General features: G+C 37.3%; 1 pseudogene; it reads left to right on the forward strand.

The window, feature by feature from the left end:
- The first annotated feature begins 2,598 nt into the window (after positions 1–2,598).
- On the forward strand, positions 2,599–3,110 carry LOC125344016 (annotated as a pseudogene).
- The last annotated feature ends 2,754 nt before the right edge of the window (positions 3,111–5,864 follow it).

Genomic DNA, 5,864 nt, shown 5'->3' on the forward strand with positions numbered 1-5,864 from the left:
TTTGAAGCCAGCAGAGAAGGAAAGTCTGAGATTTTTATCACCAATAATATAAGTGTAAGGCTATTCATCTTAGTGAATTGAAAATTAGCTACTGGGCTACAGCCTAGCATAGCTTTTTTTCTTTTTTGCTTGTTTGTAGGGCTTGAACTCTGGTCCTGGGTCCTGTCTTGAGCTCTTCAGGTCTATTACTTGAGCCACAGTGCCATTTCCAGTTTTCTGGTGGTTAATTGGAGATAAGAGTCTCATGGAGTTTCCTTCCTGGGCTGGCTTTGAACCGTGATCCTCAGATCTCAGCCTCCTGATAACAAGGCTTGGAAAACTTCAACTTTCTTTTAGAGTAAAATTTAGTTACCTGACTGATAATGTACTTTTCTTCTCTGTACTCATAATGATTTAGAGGAGGCATATAGGACCAAATATAGTAGTCCCAGGAAATTTAGTGTTGTTTTTCCTGACTATTGTTGTTGATATACATGTTTGAAGTTGCATCCATTATCCAAAAAAGTAATTATTCTCTGAGTGGAGAGGGAAAGTGATTGTCTTAGTATAATCAGTAGATGTCTGATTTCCATATTCTTGCAATGGGGCTCCATATACAGAGCCCAGGTGAAGTACTTCACTTAGGATTTATGAAAGCTTCTCAAATCTCAGAAAGCAAGGTCAACATGAGAGAGTTCACTCCAATTTCTCATTTGTGTGTTCAAGGGAAGAAAGGAGAGGACAAGTGTTTTTAAAGATTTTCTCCTCCTTTATCCTTTCCTTGTTACAATGTAGGTGTTTTGCCAAGGAGGGAGATGTCACAGAATATGATTTTTGTGAGTTGCTTGATATCGTAGCACGGATTTCAGTTATCTGCTTGTCCCAACAAGACACTGTGATTTTCATCATCCTCAAATATGGCAAGTACCCGTTTTGGTAGGCTATAAAATGGCGTGCTTTCCAGGGAGCTCTTAACATCTGTTGCACCACAGTTGCTTAAGATGCCCTTAAAAGCTCAATTTGAAAGCTTCTGCACTGGTGTGCAATGTTCCTATGCAGTTTGGGGTAGGAGAAATTGCTTGTCATGAAGGAAAGCACACTGATGTTTCAGAATTCACTCAAAAGGTTAACAGATATAACTAGCACTTTCTAAAATGGCATCTTAGCCAGTCTGAAGCTGTTTCCCTGTAGTTTTTCAAGGGAGAATGTGTTCCCACAGCTGTTGTTTGTGTCTGTCTTCTTAATTTAGCTTGTGCTTATTGATTGAAAGGAATGCTAGGTTTTGTCATTGTTTCTTAGTGGTTCCAGTTGCATGTCTGAGAGATGGGGAAATTAAGTGGGCTGATTACAACGTTGTGCACCACCACTTGCAACTCACTCCGTGTGTTGCATAATCTCCAATCATAAGGAGAGGATGGAGTGCTTGTATGCCCAGGTCCTCAATGTGTCTTCTATGCAAAATCATCTGGGGTATGCTAGGAAGGGATCTGGGAATTATTGGGGCAAACCAAGACAGAGGAATCTGCCCTTGCTCTCAGCCCCTGCCAACCCCAAGGGTTCCATTTGTTGTGGGTGGAAAGTTGTCTGAATACGGTGCCTATTCCACATTCCTGGAGACAAAGAAAAGAAAGGGAGGAAAGAAGAATCTCCTATAACCTTGTTATGATATTGCACTCTTTACTCGATTTAAGCCTATTGAAACATGTCATTCATCTTCGTGTCTGCTATTAGCACTTAGCACAGTGATTCACAGAAAGAAAATAGTCTTCGCAAAAAGAAATTACTTTAAAACAAAAATAGGAATGTGAAGGCTCAGCAAAGTCCATAATTTGAGGCAGGATTGAGTGATGGAGGGATAAATGAAGTCTGATATAAAAATTCAGTGGAGCAATCAGTTAGCACAGAGTACTTCCATAACAGTAAAAATAGCACAATAGCAGAATTCTACAAATTCTTGTGCTGGCTTTTAAAATCTTTAATGAATACCATATCTATAATATAACATAAATTTGTGTGTGTGTGTGTGTGTGTGAGTGTGTGTGTGTGTGTGTGTGTGCCACTCCTGGGGCTTGAACTCAGCACGTGGGTTCTGTTCCTGAGCTTTTATGCTCAAGGCTAGCATTCTGCAACTAGAGCCACAACTCGAATTCTGGCTTAAAAATGGTTTATTGAAGATAAGTGTCTTGTGAACTTTCCCATGTATACTGGCTTTAGACCATGATCCTTAGATCTCAGAGTAGTTAGGATTACAAGTGTGGGACACTCGCTCCTGGCATAGGATTCTGAAAAATCTAGAAAACATGTGACAGAGGAGTTTTGGGTTACTTCCATGTGTGACTTGTAGCATGGAAGTTAAATTTGAGGATGCCAGAACATTTGGATGACTCATGAAGACAAATAGACTGAATATTACCCTAAAAGTTTCAGGTCAGATTGCTACTAGTTGCAATTCTGCTGAAAGATTTTTTGCCAGGTCATGATGGCAGCCTGACTGAGAAGAGGATGTTCCCAGGAGACAAATGAGGAATCACCCCCACCCCCACCCCGTCCCCCCACCCCCCACCTGCTGTTCAAGTATAGGGGCCTAATCTGCTAAGGGAAGAAAAACAGAAGTAAAAAATGGCTACATTCGTGATTCACCCAGCTACCAAAGCTGACTACAGTGACATTTGTGGCTGATCAAGGAACTGGCTAAATACAGTACTAATACATGGACAACCAAGTAATATTATCTGAAAAAGACCTGGTAGAGGATGCTTTCAGAGAGCATCCCTTCTACTACTGCCTGGGTGCAGAAGTGCTCAAGGAGCACTGGACTCTGGAAGAACACAACATTGTTTTGCCATGTACCAATTCACCTATGACCCAGAGATTGGCAAGTTAGTGTCTTGAAGACTTCATGATGAGTGATTGATTACATAGGCTTTGGTATAGGATAAGATGTTTTAAAGAATCTAAGCCAGATTGCCATAAAGTGTGGCTGCAGCAGTATGCACTTCTTGGTGGCAACATGGAATAAACCATCTATCAACTTCTATAGGAGAAGGGCTTCTGATCTGTCCAGTGAAGAAGGGTGGAGACTCTTCAAGACTGATAAGGAATACTTGCTAAAAATGGCAGCAGATGATTGAGGAGAGCTCATATAGATGTTGACATCCTCCATTTGATTTTAAAATAAATTATCAGTTCATCTTGCTTTCTATCCTATTTGTAGTGAAATGATAGGATGAGTACCCATTACAAAACTTTATTACCAGTGACATTGTTGCACATTTGAAATGCAGTCTATTTAAAATCGCAGTCACAGATGCAGTTTGGAATCAGGATTCTTCTTGAACCTCTTTTGATAAGAAAAGGTAGTGTGATCTTTATATATGTGAAAAAAATTTCATTCTTATGAGTCATTCAAATGTGTACAATGTACACACTGGTATTTAGAATTTACGTTTTGATTCTTTTAAACTATTCTTTGACTTAAAAAAGTTCCAGCTCATCAGGTAAATTATGCTCAATAAATCATCTCAACTAATTTAATATATGGATTTTATGCTATCACAAACTGGAGATGGCTAAGCAGTAAAAAACTTTTTTTAATCATACAACTGAAAGATTCAAGTATCTTAATGCTTTAGGCATGTATTTCTACTGGCTCATTTGCTATTGGTCTAAGTGTTTCTGTTAAGAAACCCCCAAAACATAAATTCTACTATTTGAGGTTGAGATATTTTACAACAGAAAAAGATGGTTCAAGTGATAGAGTGCTAGCCTTGAGTAAAAGAAGATCAGGGATTAGTGCCCAGGCCCTGAGTTCACGCCCCAAGACTGGCAAAAAAAGTGATTAAATGGGTCAGTCAATTTTGATATTTGAATGAGAATATAATTTAGTTAATTCCATGGTTAACAATTTAACTTTAAAAAGCTCTGAATTTTTTCCTTGGACTTGTCTGACAGAAATGAATACCAATTAAGGCACCATTTTCCCGTTAGGATTTGGCTATTATTTTTCTAATTATGGCATAAATCCTTCAATGGAAACAAAATCTGCGCTGGTAAAGAATTAATTCCCAAAAGATACTTTATATCTTGTAGTACCAATAATTGTAGTACCAATAATTACACATTTCGTAATGCCTTTGCCAAAGGAAGTATGCATCTATCAGAGCATTCAAATGATGCAAGTTAAAGGAAAGATTCACTACATTGGTAGCAAGTAAAAGCACTAAATATATGAAATGATTCATCCAACATTATATTTTTCTGGTTTATTCACTAAATTTGAGATGTTTTAGAATATGCTGTCATTAGGTAAAATTACAGGAATATGCTCTGTTTCATAAAGAATGATTCACTTACCCCCTCTTGTTTACTCTCAGTATAAAAGGACTTATTGCTTCTGATATAGTTTGGGTGACAATACAATCTGTATTTTCTAGACTTTTGGAAAGCCTTCCATGTTATGATTTAACTAGGCATTAATATACCCATTTCATTTATGCCGATGATATAAAGGTAATTATTTATGTAGTGATTTTTTCCACCCTTTGTAGTGATTTTTTAAAAAAATAATTCGCTGAAATAAATTTATTTTCATGCTGTAATTTGTTTACCTCATTCACTTAGATGTGGCATGTGATTTTCTCATGAAATTAGAGTATGTTGCATTAATTCTGTGAAATCTGCATTCAACAATATAAATTATATCACTAAAACAAGTTCATACTGAGTACAGTAAGTATAAATTTTATGTTTATTATTGCATAAACAATGATAAAGCTCCAAAAATAGTGATTATCATATATCTCTGCTTTTTGTGTGCTTAATCTCAATTTTTGATATATAGCCATCACAGTTACTAATTTCCCATATATATATATATATATATATATGTTGCTGCTCTTAATATTATTCAAAGTTAGCAAGATTCTTGTCTTTAGATGTCTATAACCTATAAAAATCACCATGGACACCAAGCTCAATGCTTCTTTATGTTAGTATGTCATTTAATATCTAAAAATGAAAATAAAGTCACTTAGTCCAATTTCTGATTCAGTGAAGAAATTTCATCATAATGACTAATACTGTCACATAGAGAAAAATGAGCTTTAAAGACAGACTTGAATTCACCTTACCACCATTCATCAGCTGTATTGCCTCTCATTATTAAATATGAATTTTAATTTCCTAATTGCTAGAGTGAAAATGATGACAATGTTCCCTGGCCACTATTTAGTATGTAGTAGGTGTTATCTTTTATATTGTAAATGCTTACATTTTACTTGCCCTTCTTCATCTTCATTTTCATATTGAGAGGTTTTTTTTTTTTTTTGTGTGTGTGTGTGTGTGTGTGTGTGTGTGTGCCTGTTTTGGTGCTTGAATTCCTGGCCTGGATGCTGTTCCTGAGCTTTTTGCTCAAGGCTAGTGTTCTACCACTTCATCCATATCTCCACTTCCAGCTTCCTTCCTTCCTTCCTTCCTCCCTTCCTTCTTCCTTTTTTTCTTCTGTCTCTCTGTCTCTGTCTCTGTGTCTGTCTGTCTGTCTGTCTGTCTCTCTCTCTCTCTCTCTGTTTTTGTCTTTCTCTCTTTCTTTCTTTGTTTTTTTTTGTTAATTGGAGATAAGCTCTGGCTGGCTTCAAACTGTGATCCTCAGATCTCACCTTCCTGAGTAGCTAGTATTAAAGGTGTGAGCCACTGGCTCACAGAGCTCTCTGCTCACAGAGAATTCATTGTTATTACCAAGCAGAGTTCAGTAGGCCAGTAGATAAATGAGGTAAGAGCAGACGTTTGTTTTTTTCTTTTTTTTTTTTTTTGGCCAGTCCTGGGTCTTGGACTCAGGGCCTGAGCACTGTCCCTGGCTTCTTTTTGCTCAAGGCTCACACTCTGCCACT

This window comes from Perognathus longimembris, chromosome 28 (genome assembly GCF_023159225.1).
Source record: "Perognathus longimembris pacificus isolate PPM17 chromosome 28, ASM2315922v1, whole genome shotgun sequence".
Taxonomy (NCBI): Eukaryota; Metazoa; Chordata; class Mammalia; order Rodentia; family Heteromyidae; genus Perognathus; species Perognathus longimembris.